The sequence below is a fragment of the Podarcis muralis genome, chromosome 17 (genome assembly GCF_964188315.1).
Source record: "Podarcis muralis chromosome 17, rPodMur119.hap1.1, whole genome shotgun sequence".
NCBI classification, from domain to species: Eukaryota; Metazoa; Chordata; class Lepidosauria; order Squamata; family Lacertidae; genus Podarcis; species Podarcis muralis.
Window position 1 is genome coordinate 33,933,235 of NC_135671.1, and position 20,097 is coordinate 33,953,331.

The 20,097-nt window shown below is 44.2% G+C and overlaps 1 long non-coding RNA gene across 1 annotated transcript; it reads right to left on the reverse strand.

Moving 5' to 3' along the window:
* Positions 1-5,867: 5,867 nt before the first annotated feature.
* Positions 5,868-12,587, reverse strand: LOC114587724 (uncharacterized). Its single transcript, XR_013391109.1, has 3 exons — positions 12,110-12,587; positions 6,357-6,418; positions 5,868-6,170 (listed from the first exon to the last, which is right to left on the reverse strand). It is a non-coding gene; the product is annotated as an uncharacterized LOC114587724 (long non-coding RNA).
* Between the last annotated feature and the right edge of the window lie 7,510 nt (positions 12,588-20,097).

The following is a 20,097-nucleotide window of genomic DNA, read 5'->3' on the forward strand; positions in this document are numbered from 1 at the left end:
ATTCGTAAGCTGTGGTTTCTGCATTGCAGGGGGTTGGACCAGATGACTCTTGGGACCCCTTCCAATGCTACAATTCTATGAAACTGATTTAGTATGAAAGAACATGATTTTCTGAGGAATTCCTGAGCACAGGGTTGGTTGTTGTGTTTTACAGCATCCGAACTTAGATGAGCTCACGGTCTTTCGACACATTGAGCTGTTCATGGTTTCCTCAAGTTCTCTTTGTTTCAGTTGCCAAATTTCCAACAGATGTGCTTCATTTTGCTATTGTTCGATAACTGGAAGTCAGAAACTCTTGCCAAATGATTACAAATCTCCAAGAGATATGCCAATAGATTCCAATCTACCTTCTGCCAAGGTTGTTGTAATAAGAATAAGATGGGATGCAGGTAGCGCTGTGGTCTAAGCCTCTTGGGCTTGCCGTTCAGAAGGTCTGCGGTTCGAATCCCAGCAATGGAGTGAGCTCCCATTGCTCTGTCCCAGCTCCTGCCAACCTAGCAGTTCAAAAGCATACCAGTGCAAGTAGATAAATAGGTACCGCTGCAGCGGGAAGGTAACTGGCGTTTCCGTGCACTCTGGTTTCCATCACAGTGTTCCATTGCACCAGAAGCGGTTTAGTCATGCTGGCCACATGACCCGGAAAGCTGTCTGTTGACAAACGCCACTTCCCTTGGCCTGAAAGCGAGATGAGCACCACAACCCCATAGTCACCTTTGACTGGACTTAACCATCCAGGGTTCCTTTACATTTACCTTTTTACGTAGTAAGAATAAAACCATGGTGACAGGTAAGGCTCTTCAAAACATTGCCAAATAGGACATCCCCTCAAATATTTTCATATATATAATATTTAGTATGGTTGGAGCTTCAGTTATATAGTTCTATCTAGGAGTAAGTCCCATTAAACCCTATGGGGATTACATCTGAGTATAAACTATATAGGATTGTGCTGGCACTCCTCACTCAAATTTCAGCAAAATCCGCCAATCTCACAGGTGTTGTTGTTGTTGTTGTTGTTGTTGTCATCTCCCTCCAAGTGCCTGGAATCTCCTTTCAACAGAATTATTTCCCCATCCTCAGCCCCCTATCAACACACATGTCTTCTGGCATAATGGGTGGTTTTCAATGCTAGTTCTGTTCAGATCCACTGAAGTTATTATACATGATCCACTTAAATTCATTAATTTCAGTGGGTTTTCTCTGAGAGGGACTTAGTTGAATACTAAGTTAAATAATCCAAACCTAAATGAAATGCTCAAAAAATGGTAAGGAAAATGGCATAGGATAAGCTTGCAGTTTCATAGAAACAGAATCTTAGAAATTTAGAGTTGGAAGGGGCCGCCGAGGCTCCTCTCGTCCAACCCCCTGCAATTTAGGAATCTCAGCTAAAGCTAAAGGAGCCAGTGTGGTGTAGTAGTTAAGAGCAGTAGTCTCGTAATCTGGTGAACCGGGTTTGCGTCCCTGCTCCTCCACATGCAGCTGCTGGGTGACCTTGGGCTAGTGACACTTCTCTGAAGTCTCTCAGCCTCACTCACCTCACAGAGTGTTTGTTGTGGGGAAGGAAGAGAAAGGAGAATGTTAGCTACTTTGAGACACCTTCGGGTAGTGATAAAGCGGGATATCAAATCCAAACTCCTCTTCTTCTTCTTCTTCTTCTTCTTCTTCTTCTTCTTCTTCTTCTTCTTCTTCTTCTTCTGACAGATGGCCACTCAACCTCTGCTTCAAAAGCTCCAAAGAAGGAGGGCCCACCACCTCTTGTGGGAGTCTGTTCCACTGTCAGCTCCTATTGTCAGAAAGTTTTTTCCATATGTTTAGTCCAACAGTTTCGACAGAAGCCTGCAGAGTTTTCTCGCCTCATAGAATCATAGAGTTGGAAGAGACCACAAGGGCCATCGAGTCCAACCCCCTGCCAAGTAGGAAACACCATCAGAGCACTCCTGACATATGGTTGTCAAGCCTCTGCTTAAAGACCTCCAAAGAAGGAGACTCCACCACACTCCTTGGCAGCAAATTCCACTGTCGAACAGCTCTTACTGTCAGGAAGTTCTTCCTAATGTTTAGGTGGAATCTTCTTTCTTGTAGTTTGCATGCATTGCTCCATGTCCGCTTCTCTGGAGCAGCAGAAAACAACCTTTCTCCCTCCTCTATGTGACATCCTTTTATATATTTGAACATGGCTATCATATCACCCCTTAACCTCCTCTTCTCCAGGCTAAACATGCCCAGCTCCCTTAGCCGTTCCTCATAAGGCATCATCAGGTAAGTAGGTTCCCTAAGCAAGCAAATGTCCACTTTTTTCTCACATCCATCTTGGCAAAGGAGAAACACTCGGCCCCTACATGAAATTTTCTCACCTGAGTTTTCCGATAGAAGAAAAATAAAACTCCCTCCCTACCCTCTTTACCTCAATCTCTCACCCATAGGCAAAGAGAGGAGGAACGGCAAAAATGCCAACGGTTTGGGCCTTGTCCCAGGGGCTGTGCAAGAACCGCTCCACCCAACCCTCTCCCCTCCAACTCCTTCCCTCCTGAAATATACTCGGAGTCGAGAATGGATTTCATGCTCTTTATTCAGCTCATAGTGGTGAGGAGGGATGGAAGTTCCCCCAGAGTGTCTGCCTTATATACATTATTTACACAATGGGCCCCGCGTGATTGGCTAATTCCGGGATTCTCCTGTAGGCCAATCAGGTTGCAGATTCCCTTCCACCTGGAGCTGGATTGGATGGCTCCTGCGGACCAATCAGACTGCTGCATTCTAAATCCTATTGTTCTGGGACCAATCAGACTGCTGGATTCTGAATCCTATTGTTCTAGGATCAATCAGACTGCTGCCTTTTGGATCCTATTGAACTCAGTACATAACACCTCCAGGGCAAGGGAAATACTTTAAGTCAAGCTACATCAAGCAAACTTTTCTACTTTGAATAATAAAAGCAATTATGCCAGATAAAATCTATATCCCTGAATGTGATTGCAAGCCTTTCTGGCATTTTTGGTAGTGAATACAGAGCAGCAGGTGGAAAAGAGGAACCAGAAAGCAAAGGAATTTCGTGGGCATTTTCAAAGAAAGCAGAAATTCCTCTGAGTCACACAGGATGGAGTTTCCTTCTGACAAGGGTGAAAAGAGCACCTAAATCTCCACTTTCTTCACTTCTGGTCTGCTCCAGTTACCTCAAAGTAGAATCTATGTATGGGTGAGGAATCTGTCCAGACTTGCCAACCGCAGGAGCTACCAAATTCTGAATCAGGGGTTTTCATCCACCTGCTCAGAAACTAAAGGGACTTGCCAAATACTGTACAACTGAGTGCAGTAACGGATATAGTAGGCGCACTGCTCCTTTCAAAGCATCGAGGGATGGAAAATTTTCATAATAATTTTTGCACACACACACAAATACACACACATGACTCGCCAGTCAGAAAGAGGAGAGTGAGAGACACTATAAAAACTGATTTACCCCTTCTCCAGAAATAAACTTCGGGGAATTCCTCCAGCTAATTCATTCAAATGTTATTATGGAGTTGTTGTGACATTGTTTTTCAAAACAATTTTGTAGCTGAGGACCTTAAAAACTGCATGAGCAATTTTTATCATAAGCTGTCATCATCAGTGAAATCCAGGTATTTTTTAAAGTTATTTTGCTGAAATAGTGATGGCATTTTTTGTACTTTGGGGTTCTAAAGAGCTGCTGTGTTGAACTCATCTCCTTGTTAAAAGTGCTTTGGTTTATCTTTTTTTCTTTTTCTTTTTCCTCCAACCCTCTGCCATTGTTTACAACCACAATTTTCATCTCAGTGTTGCCACCCCTGCTCTACTCAAACTTCTGTTGAGTAAAAGGAGGGACACTGTTTAAAAAGGGAAAGCTTGACTGTATTCAAATTGCTCTTAGCATTCCAGTCTTCTTAAAGATACAGCTTATTCAGTCTGCTAACTGTTGATGGGCCATATCACCTGGTCACAGTCTCCCCAATATGCTGAGATGATGATGATTATTATTAATTGAATTTATATACCGCCCTACACCTGGAGGTGTCAGGGTGGTTCACAGAGTAAAACCAAAATAGAAAACCACAAAATACATAATCAGAATAAAAACAACCCAATAACCCCCCACCCCAAAAAACACATTTGAAAAGGGCCTAAGATCCTCACAACATTTAAAGTAAGACAATAAACAAACCTGCACGAGAGCCATTAGCTGGAAAGACCACAAACTCAGAAATATGCAGCAAAATTTATTTATTGGCAACCAAATTGGCCATGTGCCTTTCTGATACCGGGCTGTCCTGCCAACTCTGTGAATGTAAGTATTTGCATCTTCCAGAGAGTCAAACTGAATGACCCAATTCACAGCACGGAAACCAATCGCCTGAGTCGCAAGATCCATAGCAAAGAGAACTGCTGATTTCTTGCGCACAAAATCTGTGTAGACTTCCATTCTCTTTATCTGCTGTTGCTTGCCATGAAGAGCCAGCATAGGGAGCCTGGTTTGAAGACTTTAAACAAATATGGAACCTCTTTACAGCTTGCAGAAAATACAATACTTTTCTTACTCAGATGACTTCTCAGAAAGGAGTACAAAATATTGATTTTCTGGTGCAGTTCACAAACAACGTAGTTCTGTTCCAAAGTTGCTGGAGTACTGAACTTGGTCTTCTTGTGTACCCAGATATATTCTGGATCTTTCAAGCTCAGCCGGGCCAGGTCCTTTACCGATTTGGTTTGCGTGGCTGAGAAAAGCAGAGTCTGGCGCAATGGGAAAGGTTTTCTATGATTGCGCTCATCAACCACCTCATTTGCAGTGATCTGCGAGTAGCTCTGCTGCAGCCTGGCCATGCCTGCCTTCTCCACCTCCCAAGCGGGGTGCTTCTTCTTTTGGGGCTGAAGCGCAGCCGCACCATGCGCTTGGCGTAGTTCTTCTTCCAGCACCGAGCCCGGGCTGGGCCCATCGAGGATCCCCCCAGCTTTTTTCCATTTTCTCAATTCAGCAGGCTGCAATTCTTGCTGATACACAGGGCAGCAAAGTGATGACCAGGCTTCAACATTCACATCCCACCCTACAGAAATGGAGAAGACCCATTTATCCATGTTTCCAGAGGTGGTGTGCACCCAGGGGTGGGGCTAGCCGACCGCGGGGTGCATCCCAGAGGGAAGCCCCCCACAGCGAGCATCCCAGGGGGTGCCGCCCATGGTGAGAGGCGATTGTCCCGGGGATTTGCTGCCCACAGTGAGCAGTGAGCGGCTCAGGAGGGGGTGCGGTGTGGCTATGTCACCCTCCCTCAGGGATGAAAAAGGGAGCCAGTTATTTGGGCAGTGTGGGATAGAGAGGGATAGAGAGACAGAGAGGGATAGAGAGACATAGCAGTTGCATTGGAAGTAAGCATGGACACCGCAGGGGCTTGAACCCCGTCCTGGGAACCAGGAGTACCAACCACCAGTGTCTTTTGCTTTTTTTTGAGCAATGCAACAAGGGGAAAAGCAAAACCTGAGAGAGCATTCTGGGAATGTTCTCTCAGGGAAAAAGAAAACCTTAAGATGTTAAGTAGAGCTCTGTGGAGAGACCTGTGGAGAGAGCAGAAAAGAAAATGGGAAAACACAATGGAGATTTTCTCCCTAGTCAAGCAAGGCATACTCTGGAAAGCCTGATCGGAAGAAGAGCTGGAACAAAAGGAAAGAAGAGCTAGAACAAAAGAAGAAGTGTTGTCCTACCTGCAGGTGAGCCTTTTCTTACCACCATGACTTCTGCGACCCTCCAGGAAGAGCTGGCTTCATTTGAGGGTTGGGAGCTCTTTGGAGAGACCACCAGAAAAGAAAACGGGGAACAGGAGAGACCAATACAAAAAACATGTTCTTGGGGGGGGGGGGAAAGACCACTGAGTGGTGGGATGTGAACTTACCTAAAGCAGCACAGTCCAAATGCAGGTGAATCTCCCTTCACTGTACACTGAACTCTTGGAAACTTGAAGAAAAGGAGAGCTGGAACAAAAGAAGTCTTCTCATACCTGCAGGTGAGCCTCATTTCGGTGACGCAGAATAGGGCATCTTCTGACATCTCAGTCTCCACAACTTGAAAGAGTCTTAGCACAATGAGTGGCAGACCAAACACAATCGAGATTTTCTCCCTAGCCAAGCAAGGGATACTCTGGGAAGTCCGAAGGGGCAAAGAGCTGGAACAAAGAAAAGAAGGGCTGGAACAAAAGAAGAAGTCTTCTCCTACCTGCAGGTGAGCCTCATTGTGGTGACACAGAATAGGGCCTCTTCTGACAACTCAGTCATCGCAACCTGATGAGTCTTAGCACAATGAGTTGCAGACGGAACACTATATTCTTCCTAGTCAAGCAAGGAATACTCACCTAAATGTCCTTCAATTATGGAATACCATTTTGACTGCCATTTTTGATTGAAGCTGGATGAGCTAGAGGAGCACAACAGAGAAATGAGATGCAGACTTCAATCTCTGCCATTAAGCTTGGTGTGGAAAGAGAAAGATTGCTCATTGGTCACCCTTTTGTTTGTCCATTTGAGATACGACCTCATGTTTCTGCGATCTAGAGCCCCTAGTTTGTCCCCAGCCACCTTCCACCAAACCTACAGAAAATGTGTTTTTTAAAAAACAAAATAGCTTTTCTTACCACCATGACTTCTGCTCACGCATTGTCTACACACACACACACACACACACACACACACACACACACACAGAGGTCACTTCCAACGCCATTATTTTCATGTTTGCATTGGATTCCTCTCTTTCCGCCACTCCCCCCCCCACCTTCAGATTGTAACACCCCCAAAACCTCCTCTGTGTGGAATAGGGACCCTCATCTTGGATGGAGAAGACATGCCGCTTGATTTTAAAGCTCTAGCCAACCCCACCCCCACCCCATGCTTCTTCCCACTAGGTTCCATCGACAGAGCTGGCTCCCAGTGGCTCAAAGGGGCAGGGAAACCTGGGGTGTGTGTGTGTGTGTGTGTGTGCGTACCTTCAGGTGTTGTTGAGCTACAACTCCCATCATCCCTGACCACTGATCCTAGTAGCTAGGGACGATGGGAGTTGTGGTGCAACAACATCTGGGGATCCGAGTTTGAGAAAGGCACACATCTGTATAAGCGCACGCACACACATTCACAGTTCTCTTTTCTGAACCTGTTAAAAAACATTCCTATTTAGACAAACCTACCCAGATGCCTATAAAGTTGCATTCATTTTAATCTGTTTTATTATTTTAACTTTTGTGTGTTTTAAAGTACAACTGTAATTTTTGCTTGCTTTTACTGGCTTATCTCTTGTAAACCACTTTGGGGGGTTTTACAATCAAGCGGTGTATAAATTTGATAAAATAAATAAACTCAGACAAGCATATGTAGGATAGTGTTTTGTCCTATAGAATCATAGAATGGTAGAGTTGGGAGGAATCCTGAGGGTCATCTAGTCCAGCCTCCTGCAATGTGGGTATGGGGGGGGGGGGAGAAAACGTAGTATTTCATCATTGATGCCTATTGTTTTAACTATATAATTGTTAACTGAATTTTAGTAAATCTTACTCAGTAGCATAAGTAGGAATGCCAAGCAGAAACTAACAAGTATTATTCTTAAGGATGTTTGAATGAACAAGCACATTTTTAATCTAGAATGGAATACTTTAAAGTTAATCCAGTCACTAATAGGATAAATGGAGGGGTGGGGTAGGGAGAAAGAGACCAAAACAACTTCCCAACCAAGTGGATGTCAAGCCTGTTTAACTCCCCTAAAATTTTGTTCCTTTGCTTTTATTTGATAAAATATATCAGACCCAAAGAGTGCTTTTTTAAAAAAGAAAGAAAGAGAGAATGAAAGAAAGAATACCAAATTGTTTCATAGAACTTTGCACTCCTATTTAGGGGACAGAGGGTGGCGCTTGGGGGGGGGGGAATTGTCATCGCGCCACTCCTTGGTGTGTGGAGTGCCTCAGGGTGCGATACTCTCCCCGATGCTTTTTAACATCTTTATGCGCACCCTTGCCCAGCTTGTCTGGAGTTTTGGGCTGGGTTGCCATCAGTATGCCGATGACACCCAACTCTATCTGTTGATGAATGGCCATCCTGACTCGGTCCCAGACACACTGACCAGATGTCTGGAAGCTGTGGCTGGATGGTTATGTGGGAGCCAGTTGAAGTTAAATCCTTCGAAGACAGAGGTCCTCTGGCTGGGACTGGACGATATGGGATTGAGGGGGCAACTCCCATCTCTTTTGGGGGTGCAATTCGTGCCAGCACCGTCCGTTAAGAGTTTGGGTGTAATCTTCGATACCTCCCTCTCTATGGAGGCGCAGATTACAGCTTTAACAAAGGCGGCATTTTTTTCATCTCCGCCAAGCTAAACAGTTGGCTCCTTATCTCTCTCGCCCTGGCCTAGCCACTGTGATCCACGCGACGGTCACCTCCAGACTGGATTATTGTAACTTGCTCTACGTGGGGCTGCCCTTGAGACTGACCCAGAAACTCCAGCAGGTGCAGAATGCCGTGGCGAGACTCCTTACGGGGTCCTTGTCGTGGGATCACATTCATCCAGTGCTTTACCAGCTGCACTGGCTCCCAGTGGAGTACAGGATCAGGTTTAAGGTGCTGGTTTTAACCTTTAAAGCCCTATACGGCCTAGGACCCTCGTACCTACGGGACCGCCTCTCCTGGTATGTCCCACAGAGGAACTTACGGTCTGCAAATAAAAACATCCTGAAGGTCCCAGGCCACAGAGAGGTTAGGCTGGCCTCAACTAGAGCCAGGGCTTTCTCAGCTGCGGCTCCAATCTGGTGGAACGCTCTGTCACAAGATACTAGGGCCCTGCGGGACCTGACATCTTTCCGCAGGGCCTGCAAGACAGAGCTGTTCCACCAGGCCTTTGGTCAGGGTGCAGCCTGACTCCCTCCTCTGGCAATCTGCACAGAATTTTGCTTAACGGTTGCCATCAATTTGATTTTAATTTTTATAATGAAATGTTTTTAGAATGTTGGATTATTTGATTGTTGTTAGCCACCCTGAGCCCGGATTCGGCTGGGGAGGGCGGGATATAAATAAAAATTATTATTATTATTATTATTATTATTATTATTATTATTATTATTAGTCACCCTACCAGGAGTGCTACTTCTTGGTATTATTCCTCTGAAGGTCAGATGCTGGAAATTGCAGGAGGGGAGCTGGGCCACCAACAAGTAACTGGTTTTAAGAACACAATATCCAAATAACCAGCTTCATCAAAATAATCCACTGTTTGGACCGCTAGATATTACAAAGCGTTGAAGGAATGGCTAGTACAACCACTGAAGGAAGTTTGTAACGAAATTTTGGAGGGGAAAAAGGCACCTGAATCGTGGAAAGAAACTTTTATTTCACTTATACCGAAAACTGAGACTGAAAAGAACCAGGTTAAAAACTACTGCCCTATATCACTACTCAATGTGGATTACAAAATTTTTGCAGACATTTTGGCAAAAAGACTGAAGAGAGTGTTGGTAGGGGAGATTCATAAAGACCAAACTGGCTTTCTTCCAGGGAGACATATGTCAGATAATGTGAGGAACATTATAGACATTTTGGAACTGTTAGAAGTGGACATTAATAGGAAGGCTGTTTTAATTTTTGTGGACGCGGAGAAAGCCTTTGATAATATTTGCTGGAGCTTTATGAAGAAGAATCTCCAAGGGATGGGGGTAGGCCAAGGTTTTGAAAACGGTATAGGTGCAATATATTCTAAACAAAAAGCAAAGTTAATTGTAAATAATGTGGTTACGGAAGAAATACCCATAGAAAAAGGTACACGACAGGGATGCCCAATATCCCCTTTACTTTTTATATCAGTCCTGGAGGTTTTGTTAAACATGATCAGAGGGGACCAGTTGGTAAAAGGAGTTCAGGTCGGAGCCAGACATTACAAGTTAAGGGCATTTGCAGATGACCTAGTATTGACCTTGCAACAGCCAGATACTAGTACTAAAAGAGTATTAGAACTAATTGAGATATTTGGTCAAGTAGCAGGATTTAAACTGAACAAACAGAAAACGAAAGTGTTGGAGAAAAACCTAACATTGGTTGAAAAAGAGAAGTTTCAGAGCGAAACAGGTTTAGTGATAACGAAAAAAGTGAAGTACCTGGGGGTAAACTTAACATCTAAGAATGTGAACTTATTTAAGGACAACTATGACAAATGTTGGACAGAAGTAAAGAAAGATCTAGAAATATGGTCAAGGTTGAGACTCTCCTTGTTAGGCCGAATTGCTGTCATCAAGATGAATGTATTGCCTAGAATGTTGTTTTTATTCCAGACGTTGCAGATTTTGGACAAAATGGACTGTTTCAAGAAGTGGCAGAAAGACATATCTAAATTTGTCTGGCAGGGCAAAAAGCCCAGAATAAAATTTAAGATTCTAACTGACGCAAAAGATAGAGGGGGGTTTGCCCTGCCGGACTTAAGACTCTATTATGAATCGGCAGCTTTTTGCTGGCTGAAACATTGGCTGCTTCTTGAGAATACAGACATTTTGGATCTGGAAGGGTTTGATAATAGATTTGGCTGGCATGCATACATATGGTATGACAAAGTAAAATTGCACAAAGGTTTCAAAAACCATATTGTTAGGAAAGCATTATACAATGTTTGGATGCGGTACAAAGATTTATTGGAAAGTAAAACTCCCAGGTGGTTGTCACCAATGGAAGCTAAAGAGGTGAAAAAACTTAATATGGAGTCTAAATGGCCAAAATACTGTGAAATTTTAGAACAAGATGGTGAAAAAGTTAAATTACAGAGTTATGAGAAATTAAAGTCCAAGGTACGAGACTGGTTGCATTACCTTCAGATAAATGAGATATTTAAACAGGACAGGAAAATAGGCTTCCAGATGGAGAGGTCAAAATTAGAAACAGAACTGTTAGAACCCAATACTAAGAACTTGTCTAGAATGTATAATTTGCTGTTGAAATGGAATACACAGGATGAAACGGTGAAATCAGCTATGATTAAATGGGCACAAGATATTGGTCATGACATTATGTTTGCTGACTGGGAACAGTTATGGACCACCGGTGTTAAGTTTACGGCATGTAATGCCTTAAGAGAAAACATAATGAAAATGATTTACAGGTGGTACATGACCCCAGTCAAGCTTGCAAAAATTTACCATTCGCCCAATAATAAATGTTGGAAATGTAATGAGACTGAAGGTACTTTTTATCACCTTTGGTGGACCTGCCCGAAGATTAAAGCCTTTTGGGAAATGATCTATAATGAAATCAATAAAGTCCTAAGTGGACTTTTCCTAAGAAACCTGAGGCTTTTCTCTTGGGCATGGTTGGCCAATTGGTGTCAAGGAAGGATAGGACGTTTTTCATGTATGCCACTACAGCAGCAAGAATTCTTCTGGCAAAGTATTGGAAGACACAAGAACTACCCACTCTGGAAGAATGGCAGACGAAGGTGATTGACTATATGGGACTGGCAGAGATGACCGGCAGAATCCGTGACCAGGGGAAAGAGACAGTGGAAGAAGACTGGAAGAAATTTAAAATATATCTTAAAAATTGCTGTAAAATTGAGGAGTGTTAAGATGTTAAGGAACTAAGAAATAGAGAATTGCAGCTGTAATCAATAAGTTAAAGAAAAAAGAATCTAATGAAAGTGATTTAAATAATTAATTGGAGGAGTTGCTGAAGAAATGTAAAAGAAGGATGCAGAAAAGGGGAGGTATGGGGAAGTCCGGGAAGTAAGGTGTATGAAAATAAGACTATGAAATTATACATGTTTATATGTTTGTATGTTTTTGTTTTGTGTATGGTTTGTTTTTATTATGTGTTTGGAAAATCAATAAAAATTTATTTAAAAAAAAAACAAAATAATCCACTGTTTGTATGGATTGCGTTTTTGTTGTAAACTGCTTTGAGAGCCTTTTTGGCAGAAAAGTATGGTGGAAATGGGGGGGAAAATGTCAGCAGTTTGTTGTTTAACTCTTGAAACAGGTCTACTTTCATGGGAATAAACTACCTCCCGCCTTCTCCAACCCCCCCCCCCCCAAAAAACCCCCCAACAACTATAGGTATCAGGGCTGAAATAAGAGCTGGAAATCATGAGGACCTGTGAACTTGAAAATTTTGCTCTCCTTTCCTCTTGATTACTAGCATTAGTGACCCAAAAAAGCACATTGCTAAAGCAATTTCTACTATTTCACATTGCTGCTGTTCTACTCATCGCCATTAACTACACAGCCTTTGCCAACAGGTCCCAGGGTGGGTTGCAATTCAAAATTCAAAATTTTAAACAGTTACAACAGTTAACAATCAACGGAATAGAGTGGGCCCTGAAAACCCACATCTCCAAGGTTCATCTCCCATCTTTTGCCCAAAGCACACATATCTGTGAGGAGGGAATTCCACAATTTAGGGGAATCCACAGAGAATACCATCTTCTGGGCCACCCCCACCCCCAAATCACGAGGGCTGTGAAACTCCCAAGAGCTTCCTCTCTGCTGACCTTAACACCTGTGAGGTTCTGCAGGGAAGGAGGAGGTCTTTCAGCTATGTGGGGCCTAAGTTATTTAGGGCTTAAAACACTCAAGTGAGTACGAGAAATTGGACCCAGAAATGAACTGGCAGTCAATGCAGCTCTTGGAACAGGGCCTATATGAGGTTATGTTTAGGGTTTATTTTCATACAACCCAGTTTGAGGGAGTACATGGTTCTGGGACAGTTAGCTAAGCACAGTATTTAAGTGTGCTCTGTAGCATTCTGTTCAAAAGGACATAGTGAATTAATAATAATAATAATAATAATAATAATAATAATAATAATAATAATAATTTATTGGTCTTTTTTACCATGGTAAATCAAAGCAACTTTCAATATATGTGCATACGTACATACAAACCCATACATTGAAAGCAGCATGAAAGAAAAAATAAAGGCAAATCCTATTTTTAAAAGGCAGGATTACAACATTCCACCCACTCAAGGCCAAAGGTAATTGAGAGGCAAAGGCCTGGTTAAAAAGGATTTTTATATAATGATGGTGCCAGAACATTCCACAAACAGGGAGTCACCACCGAAAAGGTCCATTCTCACATTGCCGCCCTCCAGATCTCCCGGCTCTCTTTGGCAGAGGGGGGCAGGAAGGGGGAGAAGGCAGGATCTGCACCTGAGATCGCCTGCATGGCTCTCTTTGACAAATTTCAATTTCAATGGGGGGGAGACCAAAAAAGTCCACACCGGGTACCACCTGACCTTGCCGCACCACTGTCCCTCTTTGATTAGGATTAATTCTTCTTTGGTCTTCTATTTTCTTTCCGTTTCCATTTGATTTAAACATTATTGCCTCTCCTAATACTTTTTAGACAGATACGTAATGTGTGAATGTGTATGTGTATTTGTATAAGCTCACAGGTGAAATTTACTTGTACCTCTTTTTAAAGTTATAAACAGTACGTTTTCAGAAGAGTAAAATCCCTTTGTTTCCTTTATAAATCTAACCTAAACTGGTTTCAGTCCTGTTTACAAACCTGTTTCACCTTCCCCAGCTGGGTCTCTTTCCCTCTGCCCCTTAACTCCTTCAGCTTTGACCAGTGAGAGATAGTAGCATAGCCAGGGACAGGCTCACTCACTGGACTGTGACTCGCTCCCTCCACCACCTGTTGGTCATAATGACACATAAAAAAGTCCCTTGCAGGATTAATCCAGTGGGTGCAAATGTCTTCATTTTCAGCATGCAATCATTGCAGGGCTTGGGTGAGGAATTAGTATTTTCTCCCCACATTAATACATTGTGGAAATAAATAAGTGCCTTTCACACTGCTCCTTTCATCATCTTATTATTAAGGTGACTCCCTTGCCATTTCATCTTGACCCACACTTGAATAAACCTTCAAACAGATGTGTGTTTGCTTAGAAATTAGAGCTGGTATATTCTATTGGCCTTACCCCTTCATGTTTTTAGGATTGCAGCTGAAGATGTTGGATCGGGGAGGGCATGCACATCACTTCTTGCAACTTATTAACACATCACACTCTTGCGTGACCACCATGAGAAAGGGCTGAGGGAAAAGCTATGGGAAGAGGGGCTGGCTTGGGACCATGGGCCTAGCCAAGGTGGCAACAGTGGCAGAGCTGGGTGCTCTGGCACCCGGAGCGGCTCCCATGCCATGCACTTGGGGGTGAGGACGATCCACCCAAGGGGCCGATCGCTGCATGATTCTCCCCGGGGGCCTTCAAAGAGATGTGTGTTTACTCAGAAATTAGTCCTGCAGGCAGTGAGCTGTTCCCTCAGCCCTGCTCCACAGCGGCCTGCACGCCTTGCTGCCAAGGAAGATGGACTTTTCCCATCACTGACCAGCAGAGAGAAGGCTGCCCCCCCCCCATGAGGGACTGAAAGAGGGACTTTCACTGAAGCCCTTCTGCAGATTGGGTGTGTTAATTGAATGTAGACTTAACTTCCAAAGACCAAAGAGAGGGAACTGAAACCTGAAGGACTCTAGTTCATGTATGATATGTGTGTGCACACTGAGGGGGCATGAAAAAGGAACCCCCTAACATCTCCCCAGAAGCCCAGTACAGTGGTACCTCGGGTTAAGAACTTAATTTGTTCTGGAGGTCCGTTCTTAACCTAAAAATGTTCTTAACCTGAAGCACCACTTTAGCTAATGGGGCCTCATCCTGTAGCCAAGTTCCTAACCCGAGGTAATATTTTTGGGTTAGCGGAGTCTGTAACCGGAAGTGTCTGTAACCCAAGGTACTACTGTATCTTTGCCAGAACAAGCACCAGAAAAGGACCATATCTGTCGGAGCATATTGTTGCATGCCACCGCAATCTCCAGGCGGTGAAAGATTCTAGGCATTCCTTTTTTAAATAAAAGTTTTCATTGAGTTTTACATTTTTATCATATTACAACATATCAAAGCATCAAAATAAAAGGCGTACATTTCCCCAGTTTCCCCCCTCCCTAAACCTTCTCTCCTGGTTTTTCCCTCCATATTGACTTCACCTGCTTGCTTTCTTCTATCTTCATATGGATTCTCACAGGTTATTGTTATCTCTTATCGTTTTAACATCATCTTTATAGTTGTTATATTTATTTTTATAGTTTTTTAATAGTATATATAGGGACACAGGTGGTGCTGTGGGTTAAAGCCTCAGCACCTAGGACTTGCCGATCGAAAGGTCGGCGGTTCGAATCCCTGTGGCGGGGTGCGCTCCTGTCGTTTGGTCCCAGCGCCTGCCAACCTAGCAGTTCGAAAGTACCTTCGGGTGCAAGTAGATAAATAGGGACCGCTTACTAGCGGGAAGGTAAACGGTGTTCCGTGTGCTGCTCTGGCTTGCCAGAGCAGCGATGTCACGCTGGCCACGGGACCCGGAAGTGTCTGCGGACAGCACTGGCTCCCGGCCTATAGAGTGAGATGAGCGCACAACCCTAGAGTCTGGCAAGACTGGCCCGTACGGGCAGGGGTACCTTTACCTTTACCTAATAGTATATATAGTTTTTATATTTATTCTCTTCCGGTTTCCCCCCCATATTGACTTCCCCTGCTTGCTTTCTTCTATCTTCATATGGATTCTCTATATAAATGATTGTTATCTCTTATCGTTTTAACATCATCTTTATAGTTTTTATATTGATTTCGGTTAACTGCAAGTGTTTTCTCAAACCCTACTCGTGAGTGCTTTTCTTTACATTGTTTCTGTAATGGTTCCCAGTCTTTTTTTTAAATTCTCTATTGTCTTTGTCTCTGAGTTTTTCTGTTAATTTCGCCTTTTCAGCATATTCCCTCCGTTTTTGTAGCCCTTCTTCCTTAGCTGGTATTTCTTCCCTTTTCCAGGTAACATCCTAGCCACGGTCGTGCCAAACCTAAATAGTTTATTCTTTCCTCTGGGCAGCTCTGGCCCTGAACTCCCCTTCCCCGCCCCCTCCCTCGCCTGCCAGCCAATCCGCTGGCTGGGGGGCGTGGCCGGGCCCCATTTAAACCGAGGCGCGAGCCGGAGAGCTTCCTCCAACTGCCGGCTTCTGCCTTCCTCGGTCTTCCTCGCTGGGGCTTGGCTCACTCTGCCGCTGCGGGCAGAGCTGCTGCCCCAACCCCCGAGCTACAGCGGAGAGCAGATCTGGGGGCGCCCTTAGCCGCTCTGCCGCTGCGACGGGAGGGAAACCCGCCCTTTGGAGCCATCATTACACCCCCTTCTACTCTTAGGTTGCCCAGCTGTGTGAGTGAAGGGCAAGGGGCTGCTTCGTGGCTCTGCGCAGCCATTGGGACCTTTCCTCAGACCTAAGAATGTGTGTGTGTGTCCCGCCTTCCCTGCAGCCCATATAGTCCATTTGCTCCATTTCCTCGCTTGGCCTCCTGGGCGCCTGTCGGTCTTTGCTTGCTCTGGGAGAGCGAAGTGGGTTAATTTCGCGGAGCTTTAGGGGGGGGGGGCAGTTGATTTCCTTCCCTGAAAGTCAACCTCTCTTCGCCCACCGGCTTTTACTGTGTTATTCTGCCGGCTGCAGGGCTTCCTCATAGCGAGCTTCCCTTCCTTTCCTGACAGTTAACCCATTGGTGTTAGCCGCTCTGGGCGAGGTATAAATAATTTTTATTATTATTATTATTTCTTCGCCCACCGGCTTCTGCTGTCCTGAGGCGTCCGTGTTGTTTTTGGCTACGTGGGTTTCATTACAAGCTCTGTTTACCGTTTACGGTTAACGGTTACGGCGGCCATTTTTGAAGTGGGCAAACGACCTATATTCTACAGGTCTGCGAAGCTTGGCTGTGGGCCGCCATTTGGTCGCACTCGTGGTCCGAGGGCGACCCATCAGAGTCTGTTATACACGTAGTCGCATTCAGCTGCAGCAATAGTAGCAGGCGTGTTAAAACTGCTTTTTGGCTCGGTTTTCTTGTGCTTAAGGCTTTGGCTGGGGGAAATTTTGCGCCGCTGTGCGGGATTGTCAGGTCTTGCTGCATTGGCCCCTAGCGAGCCGCTTCCATTATGAGTAATTGTGTGCTGAAGTTTATTTACTTAATTTTGATTAAATATCACTTTTTTATTTTTACACAATTAAAATTGATTTCCAGAATTTTGATTCTAAGTGAAGCTTTAAAGCATAATTAATAATAATATAAATAATAAATTTGAAATAAAAATAAAAGAAACAAATACATGTAAGTCTGCGCTTAAAAATCTTTGCATCCTATATCTACTCAAGTATTTTTAAGTCCCCTTCAGCAGATGTAGACCAAGTCTGATGCATCATAAAGGCTACAATCCTACATACACTTAGCTGGGAATAGGTCCCTTTGAACCAATTTGGGTTTACTCCAGAGTAGATAAGCATAGGGTTGCATTGGAAATCCCTCTGTTGACACTTTTTATTTCAAAAATATCTTTTTAATTTGCAGGCTTGCCACGTGACCTCCAAAAACAGACTCACCGTTATGAGAAAGCACATCAAATCTAGCCTTGAAACAGAGGCCTCCTTGCACAATAGTTGGGTTGTACCTGCCAATCTGAAAGCAAGCAAACATAGACACTGAACTTTCCAAGTTGCCAGAACACCTGTCATCAAAGTTGCATCTGCACCTGCATCACACAAAGTTGTCAACAAAGTTGCATCTGCCAAGGTCTCTCCTCAATTCTCCTTGCTTCATGATCCACCATTTACTGACAGAAGATTGGTAAGCAATTGATCATGAATTGTTAAAAAACAAAAAAACATAAACACCACCCTACATAGCAAGCTCCACAGCATGTTTCCCGCATAAGGTCACCTTGTCTGTTACCTTTGCCGGGAGAATTGCTCCTCCAGTAGTGTCTGGAATGCAGACAGACAAGGTGCATAGAGAGACTTCTCACACCAGTGAGTGGGAACGCTAGGAGGAGAAGCAGGCACTGGATTCAGCTGACCTAGACACACACCAGTGGTGCATCAAGTGAGCATCTTCCCAGCAACAGCACATTGACGTGGTGCTTGAAATGGTCCTTTGGTCCAATGGTGGAGTTAAGAATCAAGCTCAGTCACTGAAGTCACCCCCCTCCCATGCTAATACTTTGGCTTAAGAAAAAGGGAGCCAGTCGTTATTTGGGCAATGTAGGATAGAGAGGGATAGCAAGACAGAGAGGGATAGCAGTTGCATTGGAAGAAAGCATGGACACCGCAGGGGCTTGAACTCTGTCCTGGGAACCAGGAGTACCAACCACCAGTGTCTTTTGCTTTTTTTTTGAGCAATGCAACAAAGGGAAAAGCAAAACCTGAGAGAACATTCACGGGGGCGGGGGGACCTTAAGATGTTAAGAAGAGCTCTTTGGAGAGAACTGTGGAGAGAGCAACAGAAAAGAAAATGGGAAAAAGGAGACACCAATACAAAAAACATTGTCTTGAAAAAAGACCACTGAGTGGTGGAATGTGAACTTACCTAAAGCAGCACAGCCCAAATGCAGGTGACTCTCACTTCAGGTACAGTGAACTCTTGAAAACTTGAAGGAAAGAGGAGCTGGAACAAAAGAAGTGTTCTCTCACCTGCAGGTGAGCCTCCTTGTGGTAACATGGAATAGGGCCTCTTCTGACAACTTAGTCACCGCAACCCGATAAGAGTTTTGGCACAATGAGTTGCAGACAGAACACAGTAGAGATTTTCTCCCTAGCCAAGAAAGGCATACTCTGGGAAGCCTGAAGGAAAGAAGAGGTGGAACAATAGAAGAAGTGTTCTCCTACCTGCAGGTGAACCTTTTCTTACCACCATGACTTCTGGGATGCAGCTGGAAGAGCTGGCTTCATTTGAGGGTTGGGAGCTCTTTGGAGATACCTGTGAAGAGACCACCAGAAAAGAAAACGGGGAACAGGAGAGACCAATACAAAAAACATTGTCTTGGAAAAAATAACCACTGAGTGGTGGAATGTGAACTTACCTAAAGCAGCACAGTCCAAATGCAGGTGACTCTCACGTCAGGTATTGTGAACTCTTGGAAACTTGAAGAGCTGCAACAAAAGAAGAAGTCTTCTCCTACCTGCAGGTGAGCCTCATTGTGGTGACATGGAATAGGGCATTTTCTGACAACTCAGTCACCTCAACCTGAAAGAGTCTTAGCACAATGAGTTGCAGACGGAACACAATAGAGATTTTCTCCCTAGCCAAGCAAGGCATACTCTGGGAAGCCTGAAGGAAAGAAGAGATGGAACAATAGAAGAAGTGTTCTCCTACCTGCAGGTGAACCTTTTCTTACCACCATGACTTCTGGGACTCAGCTGGAAGGGCTGGCTTCATTTGAAGGTTGGGAGCTCTTTGGAGATACCTGTGAAGAGACCACCAGAAAAGAAAATGGGGAAATGGAGAGACCAATACAAAAAACATGTTCTTGGGGGGGGGGGGAGACCACTGAGTGGTGGAATATGAACTTACCTAAAGCAGAACATTCCAAATGCAGGTGACTCACTTCAGGTACAGTGAACTCTGGGAAGCCTGAAGGAAAGAAAAGATGGAACAAAAGAAGTCTTCTCCTACCTGCAGGTGAGCCTCATTGTGGTGACACAGAATAGGGCTTCTTCTGAAAACTCGGTCACCGCAACCTGAAAGAGTCTTTGCACAATGTGTTGCAGACAGAACACAATAAGAGACTTTCTCCCTAGCCTAGGGAGGCATACTCACCTAAATGTCCTTCAGTCATGGAATGCCATTTTGACTGCCATTTTTGTTTCAAGCTGGATGAGCCTTTGATCTAGAGGGGCACAACAGAGAGATGAGATTCAGACTTAAACCTGCCGTTAAGCTTGGTATGAAAGAAGGAAAACTGTTCACCCTTTTGTTTGTCCATCTGAGGGTGACATTGTGTCCTGCGGATCCCATTCTTGGTCTGCGATCTAGAGTCGCTAGTTTCTCCCCAGCCACCTTCCACCAATCCTACAGAAAATGAATTTCAAAAAAACAAACACCTTTTCTTACCACTATGACTTCTGGGACTCTGCTGGAGGAGCTGGCTTCATTTGAGGGTTGCGAGCTATTTGGAGAGACCTTTGAAGACACCACCACAAACAAAAATGGGAAAAAGGAGAGACCGATACAAAAAAAATTGTCTTGAGAAAAGACCACTGAGTGGTGGAATGTGAACTTACC